Below are 13,124 nucleotides of genomic sequence, written 5' to 3'. Positions count from 1 at the left end.
GGTTTTGTTAAGATCATTCTTTTCATAATTCATATCTTCTTCAACCTTTGTTATTCCAGATTTAAGAGATGTTTTCAAGTCGTGTTCTAAGAAGCTTCTGATCCTTATCCTTCTGATCATTTGAGTTATACCTGTCTGACTCTACTATATCTCCCTGCTGGTTTGATAAAAGACAATTTCACATTCTGTGGAGGTCATCAGTCAATCTAATGTTTATTAATCATCCCCTCAGTTCACATGGCCTTCTCTGGACCTCTTGGGAGGAGACAAGGTAATAAATCCTATCCTCCATCCCAGGTTCATGATCATTTGGATAGACAAGGTATATATAGAGAAAATATTTAATAATTAGAGTCCTGAAGCGGAGACTTTGCAGTGAACTTCAACATCTCAAGCCTCCTTCTTCTCCCACTTCCAAACCACACTGAATCACGCGGGAGAAGTGAAAATATCTTTTAGAGACATCAAGAGAAAAATATTTCACAAGCCTGTTCGATAGCTTTCTGAAAACAGTCATTGTTCAGGGTGCTGCTTAAATGATCTTTCTGCTTCTGCCCACGGCAAGGCCCCTCCAGCTCTGAAAGCATGCAGAGGACAGCCCACTGTTCCCTTAACGCCTGAGCACCAGTCACCTGGTCACCGAACACTCAGCCAGCTCTGCGCAGAATGTTTCTAAATGATTTTGATTGCAAGACTTTTCGCCATTGAGTCCACGTGGGAACCTCTCCCTCTGGCTCTCCTTACACCTCCACATGGGTGGACACATGGCCCCGGCCTCTGGAGGGATGGAGAGGGAGGGTGCTTCTGGAGAGAGGAGATCTGATGGGGCCAGGGTCTCTCCAGCCCTGCACGTGGCACCCTGTGAACTCACGGCCTTTCATATCAGATCCTTTCCTGGTCCTTAGCCCTTTCCTCAGTGCAGTTTAGGGCAATGGTCACCTGAACGTTTGTTTTGACAGTCACAAATTCCCAGAAACAGGGAAACGGAACTGGCTAGCGACGTTGTGTGGATGAGTTTGCTTTAGGCTGGAACAAGCCTTGCCTTTGGGTAACGGGCTTCCGGGTGCGCCCTGGCCCGCTGTGTGCGCGCGGGAGGCGGTCACCTGGGCCCCCGGGCGCGCGCGCCGCCTGCCCGCCTGCCCCGCGCGCACCTGCCGGAGGCTCTGGCGCGTTCCCTCCCTCCCTCCCTCCCTCGCTGCGCTGCGAAGGGCGCAGGAGAGGGGGATTCTAGCAGCGCTGAATCACTTTCCCACAGCCTCTGCGTGGGGAGCGCTTCCTCTGATGCACGCCCTATTTGTACTTCCTGAGTGCGCGTGGACTGCGGGCCCTGCTCGCCGCAGACTTGCCCGAAATAGCAGCGCGCGGGCTCGGCTCCCCGCGCCGCCCGCAGCATCTGCCTCCCCTCCCGCCTCGTGGGCAACCGGGCGCGGCTGAGTCACGGTGACACTGAGTCACTCGCCAGCGTCAGGAAATGCCTTTTTTAGACTTCCAGTTTGAAATGGAGCAGCAGGTGACTTTTTAAATTCGGTTTTGTGTTTTATCTTCAGTTTCCCTGGGGGCAGTTCTTGCTGGTTTCACATTTTCCCACGACTTGCTGCTTGGGGCAAGTTCCGCACCAAATGTACCTAGGCGGAGCTCCGCCTTAAGGGATATTCATTTTTCCGATGCAAATGAGAAAATTCTGCAGACTGGTTTTGAAGCAGTCTTCGCTAGACACTCCATGCAACAGTGTGTATTTGTACGTGGGTGGACGGCTTGCTATCTGTGACGCGTTCCCAGGACAGACTGCAGGTGGCACCCGGGTCCCCTGATTGTGAAGCTCCACCTCTGCAGAATGGCTTAGGTGCAATTTATAGCAGCATTGCCCTTTTTAATTCAGTGTTTACCAAGGTTACCCTGAAGCAGGTTACTAGGTGCTACTTAGGATCTATGGCCAGTCAATGCATTTTTTTTTTTTTTAAACGGGTAACTAACTGTGTTGGAAAGAAAGTGGATGGAGAATTATTCCAAATATACTAAATGAAGCCTTTCACCAGAGTTTGCAAATATGAATTATAACAGTAAAAATACAATGAGAACACACATTTTTAAGGAATTACAAATGAGCATCCGTGGCACTGTATGCGTCCTTACTGTCGTTGGGCGGTTTCTTCTTAAAGAAAGAAGCCCTCGTTGGTGCTTAAAGAAATTCAACCTCTAGCGCCCTGTACCTTCCACCCTGTCACTGTTACCAGCTACTGCCACACATGTATCTAGTATAGGAAGGATTGGCAGCCTCACCTTGTTGCATGGACGGTGAGTGCTCCTGGAACACGTTAAGCAACTGAAGTTGCGAATGTGGTGAGGGGAATTGCCCTCAGAAGCAATATGGCAGGGGAGTCCTGTGAGGGTGGTTTTCTCAGCTTTGCTGGGGTAACAGGACACATTGGCTGAGACTTTCCCCATTGTCCAAATTCCTAATTAGAGCCCCAGCTAAAGCAAAAGAGGCCACAGCGCCGCATATTCTGAAGAGAGCTGCCAGCAGTTGGCGGCAGGGTTCCCGTCCTGCTGAAAGAGCCCAGCTCTGTCAGCCACCCCAGCCCTCTCCAGGCCGCACCCCTCTGGAAGAAGAGAGGAGAGGAGAGTGGGGGGGAGGAGGCAGGAGACTCCAGTCTGCAGGGGTCCTGTGCTTTCCCCTCTGGGAGGGGACATCTTCCTTGCCAAGTTCCCTGTCCCCACACCCCAGGGCCACAGGAACATCTCAGACTTTGCGGGTGTCTCTAACCCTGGCTGGATTCTGCTCGCACCCCCTACACCCATCTGAGGGGGCAGTGCAGAGCTGGCGGAGCAAGGCACACCCACAGCTTTGTGGGGCCCCGGGGCTGTGAGCTTTGTCTGGGGCCTGTGAGAGAGAGCTTGGCTTGAGCTCTCCTGGCACTCTCCACAAAGAGTCGTCTCTGGGGAAAGCTATGAGGCATGCTTTGGGGTGTGAAAGGAAAATTAATCTTGGGGCCCCCAAGTCACTAAGCTAAAGGGAAAAGTCAGGCTGGGAACTGCTTAAGGCAAACCTGCCTCCCATTTTGGAAAGGCTCATCAGAAACTCAAAAGAGTGTGACCATTTGTCTCTCACCTACCTGTGACCTGGAAGCCCCCTCCCTGCTTCGAGTTGTCCTCCCTTTCCAGATGGAACCAATGTTCATCTTACATGTATTGATTGATGTCTTATGTCTCCCCAATCACCTTGGGCACACGCTGTCAGGACCTCCTGAGGCTGTGTCACAGGTGTGCATCCTTAACTCTGGCAAAATAAAATTCCTAAATTGACTGATACCTTTCTCAGATATTCAGGGTTCTGAAGCGGGAATGGAAGGGGGCAGGGTCTGAAGCGGGAATGGAGAGAGAAGTTTGAGGGCTCTCCAGGGTAAAGGGCCTGGGGAAAACTCAACTGCAGACCCCCCACCCACCCCCTACAAACAAGGAGAATGCCTGGGGACCACAGAAGGCTCAGGGCAGTGTGGGGAGGGCCTTTACTTCCACAGTTCAGCTGTGAAAGACTGGTCCCTTCTCCCTTGCCCTGCCTGATCTCCAGCCTGGAGGAGTAGGACACGAGGAGGAGGAAGGAGAAAGATGCAAAGAAAGGCTATGCCTGCTTCCTGTCCCTCCAGCCCAGAGTTCTTGTTTGTTTGTTTGTTTGTTCTGTATGCTGTGGCAATTCAACAGAGCCTATGGAAATCTTTTTAGAAAAAAATGTTTATTTTAAAAAGGCATGTGCTAAAATACATAGTATTATAAAGAAAACTATATTAAAATGCACTTATCAAAATATTTAAAAAATTATCAACATAGTAATATACATATTTCTTTATTGATACATTAAATAATACTGTCTAGAAGGGGACACATTTTAGAATACTGCTGAGTATAAATAATATTTCATAATACCTGAAATTATTGTAATATGATACCTATTTTTTCTATTGGTGACAATGCCTCAGATACTGTTAATCCTATAGTGGTTTGCGGCCTTTAGTCATAACTGAAAGAAATGCTGCATTTCAGAAGGTTGGTGAGAGTAAACATATACTTTATGCCCCATCTAAGTTCATGGATGCTGGATTCCATGGAGCTGAACCTGAGGTCATTGCAACAAGAATGGCCACCCAGCCCAAGAATGGCCAGGGCCTGAGGGTAGCACAAGAAGATAGCTTTTATCTAGACAGGACTGGACTGTCCCTAGTCCCTAAAATGAATCCAAAAGCTCAGGGATCTGTCCAAGTTAGTGTTAAGGGATAGGAGCGACCACTTTGCACAGTGCAGTTTGCACTGAGTGCAGGAAAGTGAACACTTTCGTCCCCCTCAGATGTCTGTTTCAGTGTGTTTAACAGAAACGCATGGGCTTTGAAACTGGACTGCCTGTGTTTGAATTTTAAATGAATTTGGACAATTATTTACTTACTCTGAACTCAGTTTCGTCACTTGTAGAACTTTGTAGATTGTGGCTAAATTAGATGACCTGTGTAATGCACTTAGAACGGAATGTGGCAAGGGTTTGAATGTGGGCCCCTGAGCAGTGTGACTGCCCGACAGGGTCCTTCCCCCACGTCCTTTCTCAACTCCACGAGGGTCTGTGGGTTAAAGAAGAATCAAAATGAGCCCTGCGATTTCCCAGCAGATGTGATTGTTCATTTCTCATCATGTTGCCATTGCTAGCAAACTGGTTATAAATAGAAAGAAACTCATGTCCTCGTTGCTATGTGATCCCCGTGGCCCATATGACACAATGTCCCAGGGAAGCCAACCTTCGTCACTACAAAATAGCTTCCTAAATAGGCCAGCAGGCATTATTAGCATCCTAATAGGTTCTGTTGATGAAGTCATCCTTATCAGGTAGTATTCCAGGGGCTTTGGGTGGCATAATTCAAACACAGTAAGCCCAGCAACGGTCCATTTTAATTATCGCTACCCTGAGTCCTGACTTAGAAATGTTGACTCCTCTGAATGTCCAGCTTTGTAACTTAATATTTGTGAGACAAGGACAATAACACCTTCATGGCCGTTTAATTTCCCCAGTTGATTTGTATGAATTACATTAAGGAAAGTCTGAAGATACTAAGATTTCCAACTCGCTGCTCTGTGTCTAAGGTATTTATGCAGGAACAAGGTAAATGCAAAAACCAAACACAGGCCACTTATTAATACTTTGTGTTTTATTTTGTTTTACTTCAGTTATTTAATGATAGATTTCCTTGTTCCACTTTTGTATTCTATTTCCCTCCGTCCTTTCCAAATGGGATAGTTCTGTTTAATTGAACACAATTATATGAAAAACGCTTATTACTTTTAAAAAATTAAAAATCATCGCTTCTTAGCCTTTTGGGCTAAGGTCGAGTGTAATGTCTGTTCTTATCAGTTTAAAAAATTAACAAAAAAGTATAAGAATTATACTTTTATAATAAAAGTATAAGAACATTTTAAGAATTATAAATAAAAAATCAGGCAATTCTAGTAACTGGTTTTTCAATCATATTGAAACTTATTTTCAAAGTAAGGCCCATTCTAATAGACCTCCCAAATGAAAATTACAACTTGTGACACATCGCCCAGTGTCCCTGCGCCCTGGCCATCCAGGGAACATGAAGAGCCCAGTTCTGCTCCTGGGGCTTCATGCCCACTTCCTGACTTTGTGTTAAGCATCTGACCTTTGTGTTGGACTTGATCACAATGTCAGACATGAGAATAAGTCTCTGTATCCATTAGCCTTGGTTGAACAACAAGCCAACCCAAACATGACTTAAACCATTTTATCTGCTGACTGTTGTGTAGATGTGCACAGGTAACTTGAGCTGGGCCCCCCCAGGATGGCTCTCTGTGGTGCTGGCTCATTCAAGCACCTATGAGTGGATGGTCAGTTGCCTCACTTATATCTGGCATTGGCTGGGGGGCCGGAGGCATTTCCTGCTCATCGCCCTGCAGCACAGCCTCTTCCTGTGGTGCCACACAGTCAGAGTTCCCAAGAGCAGCAAGAGAGAGGCCTTAGTGCAAAAGCACTTTCTTAGCCTCTGCTGATGTCACATGTGCTGATGCTTCCTTGGCCAAAAGAAAGCACATGGCCAAGCCCAGATTCAGGGCTTGGTGCCGTGAACTCTACCTCTTGAGGTGGGGACAGGGGCTACAAAGTCACGTTGCAAAGGGATGTAATATAGGCGCAGAAATAATATACTATTTTTCTTTTTATCTGCCATAATATACTTACGTGATATCCCTATCTGCCATAATATCCTTAACATTATGTTAAAGATTGATCATATATTCCTAAGAGAGAAATAGGATCTTATAATTCTAACCTTTCACAATATTGTTGACATTTTACTTGACTTTCTAGACATAAAATGAAATTCTAATTCCCAAGAGTTTTTCTCCCAGTATTTAACATTCTTTTCTGGGCTAGATTTTTCTCCAGTCTCCCCTCTCCTTTACTACCAGGTTATTGAAGCTGTTCTTTTAAAACTACAAGGAAGAAGAAACGGAGCCGTCTCGGAAAATGTTGAAAAAGCAGAGCCCCATTCATCACAGCACAGGCTGAAGAGACCAGCTCTCCCCGATATTGCCAGAATTTCCATCACAGGTGAGGGTGTGTGTCCTACAACCCCAGCATTTAACTAAAAAGCAATTCTGTGTATGAGCTTCATGAAAAGGCAGAAAAGAAGCGGTGCCTGTAGGGTCTCCCTCCCTCGCCCTGCCTTCTGCTTTTAAATGCAGCTCTCTCCTTCCTGGGCCGGGATGATGTGGAATCATTTCATGGGAGGGTTTCTAAGGGGGCGTTGTGAGGAGTCATCATTAGCAACCAATACTGCTGTTCTCACCAGTGTGAAACAGGCAGCCCCACCCCAGGGGCAGGCCCTCTTCCCCTGTGCCCTGGCCTCCCTGGCTCCAGGCATCCTGACTCCAGCTGAGAGCCACCACCCTTTGCTGAGCTCTGAGTCCTGTCCAGCTGAGCTCCCTGGGGGGCTGTGAGTTTCTGCCTCTCTTCCTGCAGCCTCCTGTGCACTGGCAGGTCGCACCTCTGCCACTCTCCTTAGAGATGAGCCTACACACTCATTTTCTTTTTTTTTCTCCGGACAAAGGAATACGCTTTTGAAAAGCAAACTGACAGATGAGAGCAGTGAAATCCACTGAGTGGGCCGTGGAGAACAGCTGTGTTTGAGAGGCAGCTCAGCGATGTGAATGAGGCCAGGAGGAGGCATAAAGACGGCACTGCCTGTGGGGCCCCCGATAAATGATGGCACTGAGCAATTGGCAGGACTGTGGGCATGAGAGGGGACCCTAGGCCCCCCCTCCCCCGCTCCTGTTTGTGTAATTAACAGCCTGCTTCCTATCAGGGGCTCTGCCTTCAGTGCTCTTTGCTGCGGCTCTTACCAGCGAGGCCTGGACGGGCGGCTCCTTCACCTGCCCTGTCCTGGTTTTTTCTCACGCCTGCCCCGTGAGCCAGGAGGTGCATTCACAGCTGCTCTTTTTGATGTATCTTTTTAAAAAGAGGCATTCGTTTGTGATTGCCTGGGGTCCTGTGGTTTGCTGAATAAGACTCAGTGTGGGGAACTGTAGAGTCTTCCTGAGAAGCTCAATTCCAAAAGGAAAAGGAAAATGCCGACTGGGATTCCCTGATAGGCATTGGTTAGCTTAGCTGCTGTCTCTGTCCACTGATAACTGGAGCTTTTAGAAAGGCATCCTCTGCAGCCCAGCATCAGCTTCTCTGCCTGCCGTCCCCTCCGGGAGGCGGCCCGCACCTCAGAAGCAGACACCGTTGTGCCTGGGTCCAATGGGGTCTGGCCAACGGGGGCTGGATGGGGGCAACAGCAGCAGGAGGAGGACAGAGGAGGTGTTTACTCAGGGTCTCCTGTTAGGGCGCTGTGGGGTGTTGGGTTTCTCTGCTAGAAGCTGCAGCTCTGGTCACCACCTTCTCAAACTATAAGGCTGCTCACCGGGCGTGGTGGCTCATGCCTGTAATCCCAGCAATTTGGGAGGCCAAGGCGGGTGGATCACCTGAGGTCGGGAGTTCGAGACCAGCCTGACTAACCTGGAGAAACCCCATCTCTACTAAAAATACAAAATTAGCCGGGTATGGTGGCACATGCCTGTAATCCCAGCTACTCGGGAGGCTGAGGCAGGAGAATCGCTTGAACCCGGGAGGAGGAGCCTCCTCCCATCTGCCCCCTCCCTTGGGCTTTCTGGAGAGATGGACAAAGTACAGTATTAAGGCTACCGCTTCTCTCTGTGCAAACAGCCCTCTTCCCATTTTAGGAAGGGAGTTGTCTATGCTGGAGAGACCCCCATGAACCAAGGAGCAGCTCAAAGCCAGCTTCCATGTCCTTCCAGGGGTCTGCAGATCTTCTGCTACTGCCTTAGCATCTCTGCTGTCCTCCCCTTCCCAGGCTCTGATAGAACCCTGAGGGCCTCGGTTGCCTTGCTCCTGGACTTGCAACTAGGAATACATTTAAAAAGTCTCCTCCAGAGGAGCACAATTCCAGCTAAGCCGTTTGTTGTTGCAGTGAGCCGAGATCACACCATTGCACTCCAGCCTCGGCAACAAGAGTGAAACTCCATCTCAGACAAAACAAAACAAAACAAAACAAAACAAAACACTATGGGGCTGCCCTCCAGGGCCATGGATAAGACTTCTTCCCCTCGCTGCAGCCCTGAGGCTGGTGACCCCTGGTCTAATGGACTAAACATTACTGCTTTTCCTAAACCCTGCCCCCATCTTGGTAAAATGTCCCTTCATCCTAAGGTCCTTAATGTCAGCTGTTCGCTGCAGCATCCTGACTAATGCACAGCTGAGAGGCAGTCAGAAGCCAGCAACAATGAGGGTGATTTTAAAAGACTGTGATGAATGTGTGCACAGAATACTCAGTGGCCCCAATCCCAGACAGGTGCTGAAGGTGGGCTACGAACTGCACACTAAGGTTCTGTAGGGAAATGAATTAGGATTGATGGTAGATTTTCCACTGAATCTTCTTGTAATACAGTTCTCTAAGGGCTTCCCTGTACCCACAGTTCTAAATGATCTTCAGTGGAGAGTATATGTCTGTGTGTGTGCGTGGGTGCCTTAATACTTCTGGAAACATCCTTTTAACCCACTGTTTTCATTTATACACATATCACCTGTTTCATGGCCAGGACTTGGTAGGGTTAGTCATACGTAGGCCAAAGGTAACTTCAGTCAGACCCTGTTTAATTATAAAATGGCAGAGTAAAAAATAGATCTAATATGTCAAGGGACACACCTTAAGCTTATCCAGCCTGAACAACATTAATGGTAAGTAGAAACAAGCGAACAAAGAAAACCTTTTGAAGTGGCGACAGAGGGGAGGGGTGCGTGCTGGCTCCTACTGAGTTGAGGACAGAGCCATTCCTCTCACTGATGTGCTTCTTCCCTTGAGGTGAGTGTGGGGTGCATGTGGGTGTGCATGAGGTGGATCCCACGCTGGTGCCAGGATTGCCAAAGTGTGTGTTGGTGGGAAAGAGAAGGAAGGAAGAGCAGGATCCAGTGTCCACTGTGCTGATTTTTTGTGGACACAGAAATGAGAAGGCAGAGAAGATGTCCAAGTCTTCTGTAGGAGAGCTCACCCTCTCCTGGGTAGTTAAGGTCAACCACACTGCATCCGGATCCTGCCAGGAACTTGGAATGCCCAGAAGGCTGGCAGTGATGCAGTGCTGGACATTCCCACCACACCCGGGCTGCTGCGCTGGGGACAGCAGGATCCACAGAGCTGCAGAAGATGTTGTGGGAAAAGACCATGGGAGAGTCACAGAAGCAGAAGTGCCTCCCTCCCCACTCCCTGCACACCCACCCCCTACGCTGGGAGCGCCTACCATGCAGCCAGAAAAAAAAAATCGTTGAAGGCTGGTTCACATCTACTGCCTAGAGAGCAAAATCCTCACTGATGTCGATTTCACGTATATGGAAGTGAATATATTCACTTCCTAGGCTGCTGAAACGAAGTGCCACAAACTGCCTGGCTGAAAATAGCAGGAATTTGAGTCTCACCATTCTGGAGGCTGGAATTCTAAGATCGAGGTGATGTCAAGGTCAGACTGTCTCCAAGGCTCGGGGTAGAAGCCGTCCTGCCTCTTCCTGGTTTCTGGTGGGGCCGACGGTGCTCACGGATGCTCCTGCAGGCTTGTAGATGCATCGTCACAACCTCCGCCTTCAACCACACACCGCGTTCTTCTTGTGTGTCTCGGTCTTCACGTGGCGTTCCTCTTTTTTATAAGGACAGTGGTTTTATTGGATGCGGGGCCCATCCCATTCCAATGTGACCTCGTTCTAATTAATTACATCTGCAAGGACCCTATTTCCAAATAAGGTGACATTCTGAGGTCCTGGGGGTTAGGACTTCAACATCATTTTTGGAGAAAACAGTTCGACCTTTGACAATGCCCAAGTAAAACGGTTTCACTTTTAGCAAGTGGACGTTCGAGTTCTCTATTTGAGGCATTTTTCTCAAGGATTTCTAACAATAGCTCATGTTATAGGTTGCATTTATTTTTCACCATAATGATTTTTAAAATGTCAAAGCCTTGGCCCAACGACATGGGTGAGTTTGTTTTTATTGTTAGAAAGGATTCTATGCTGCTTTCAAATGTCTGCAGGTTTATTTTTAGCTGGACAGGAAATGCATCTTATGCTTATGTTCGTTTGTAGGCTGCCCCCTTTTTTGGAGGAATGTTATTGTTAGAAAACCACGTTCAGTTTGGAGATGAGTTTGGATTGAGCACCACGCAAATCTAAGTTATAATTATACTACTCTCTGCTATAGATTTTCCAAAATAATCTTTCTGTTCATCAGAATTTGAAACCTTTCAAATAATGGTTCCGTTTGTTATTCACAATTTCACAGCCCAGCAGCTGCCTTTTATTTGTCTTTAAATGAAAGGTCAAGAGGTTTTGATGTAACCTGGGGTTGAATTGAAAGTAGCATGTCCATGTAGTGAGATGTAAAGTGAAAAATACAAAAACATAAAAATGTTATGTCGTGACCACAAGATACCAGAATCATTCTTATTTGTTATGACTAAACATCCAGTTATTTCAAAGGGAGGGAAATAGTTCAATCCAGACCTTACCTAAATTTTTCATTGTTTCAGCAAAGGGGTCTGTGATTTGCGGGAAGTTTAGTTCTTAAGTAGAGGACCTTTCCGTCAGACAAGCTGCTTGTATTTGTCGCTGGCACCAGGGATAAGCTAGTATTTCAGAAGAGAGCAAGGTAATTCCATCCTAATGCCGTAATGAGGGTGACGGTGAGGTACAGGAAACGGTGGGACTTTCCACCTAAAAATAACCGCCAGCAGTTGTATTGTCAGGTGGCTGTGATCTCCATCTCCAGCAGGGAACCTTCAGAGAGGAGGTTCTTTGACCTTCCTTGGTATGATTGCCTGGGGAAAAGTGATCATTTCATGGAATGGTGTCTGTTTCTCCATCCTCTTCTCTGAGGGACTTCTGAATGAATAAAGTATCACTCTCACACCCCAAACCAACACTTTAACCCTCTGTTGAAATACTATTTAAAGGATGGTTGCATGAGGATGGATTCTATTTTTGCCTATGACCAAACACAATGAGTCTTAAAAAATAGCCTAGATTTCTTTCTGCTCTGCCTTGAGTGATGATTACAAACACCCCAGCCTTCCACATTGGTAAGGGCCACTCTCAGGTTCACTAGTATATCTGATGGTGACCACTTACTAAGGTGCCTCCTGTGAGCCGGGCCCATATCATGCGTGTGGCACGTCCCATCTCATTTATTCCTTACAACAACCAGATGAGCTACAACACCCAGATGGTGCTCCCTATGTTGCCTTTACAGAGAGGTGACATGGTGGTGTGGAGGTAGCCAGGAAAAACCGCGCGGAGGCTCTGACCATCCATCTCTTTGCTTTAGGCCTGGGATCAGTTGCAGATGAACCATCTGCCCCCTCCCTTGGGCTTTCTGGAGAGATGGACAAAGTACAGTATTAAGGCTACTGCTTCTCTCTGTGCAAACAACCCTCTTCCCATTTTAGGAAGGGAGTTGTTTATGCTGGAGAGACCCCCGTGAACCAAGGAGCAGCTCAAAGCCAGCTTCCATGTCCTTCCAGGGGTCTGCAGATCTTCTGCTACTGCCTTAGCATCTCTGCTCTCCTCCCCTTCCCAGGCTCTGATAGAACCCTGAGGGCCTCACTTGCCTTGCTCCTGGACTTGCAACTAGGAATACATTTAAAAAGTCTCCTCCAGAGGAGCACAATTCCAGCTAAGCCAATCATCCATTCAAACCTTTGTGTCTTGGGTTATCGGTTTTCTACTGCAAGGGACGCACCTCGTTCCTTGGAGGGTTACATGGGGTTTGTTGATGGTGTAATCAATTGCCCATGTGATTTGGAAAGACGAACTTGGAGGGTTAAAGCAGGATGTATCCTTCCACATTTTAATTGCTCCCAAGAATGATCAGATAATTGCCTTCCTTTGAAGGATCCATGAGAATGTGCTGAAGTGTCCCAGCAAAACAAAAGAGAGTCTCTGAGAGGCTTCTATTCTTGTCTGGCTCTGTTGACAGCGATTGAATGCTCTGGGGAAGAGAAAAGGCTGGCAGGGAGCCTGGGCCCAGAGGAACGTGAGGAGAGCCGGGCCCCCTCCGAGAGACGTTAGTGTGCTGTGCTCATTAGAAGGAGAATGTGCCACTTGTACTGCCTTCTACTTACTGCCCCTCCTCCAGGGAGGACTTGTTGAAGGCATGAGAAAATATGAAGCCCGACCCTGGGGCTGGCAGCTGCCGCTGCACCGGAGAGCCTGCCTCCAGGAGCCAGGGACTGGACGACCTGAGCACACACTTCCTTCCTAGCCTTGTTACAAACATTCCTGTGAGATGGGCAATTCTAAAAGGCTTGGCTGGCTTTAAATGGAGATTGTGAAAAGGCTTAAGCACTTTTGTGAAGTCAGATGTGACTCATCTCCTGCCTGTCCTTATGACCTGCTGGTCCAAACAAGTGGATGCATTGGTGAGAAAAGAAAAGGAAAGAAAAAGGAAAAAGAAAAGAAAATACAACCTCGGTATTTACTTTTTTGGTGGTTTTTATGCTTGATTGTCAAAATCCCTGTGGAGATTGGCCAA

The sequence above is a fragment of the Pongo pygmaeus genome, chromosome 14 (assembly GCF_028885625.2).
Source record: "Pongo pygmaeus isolate AG05252 chromosome 14, NHGRI_mPonPyg2-v2.0_pri, whole genome shotgun sequence".
Lineage (NCBI taxonomy): Eukaryota > Metazoa > Chordata > Mammalia > Primates > Hominidae > Pongo > Pongo pygmaeus.
The sequence above is the reverse complement of the archived record's forward strand: the minus strand, read 5'-3'. Positions refer to the sequence as shown.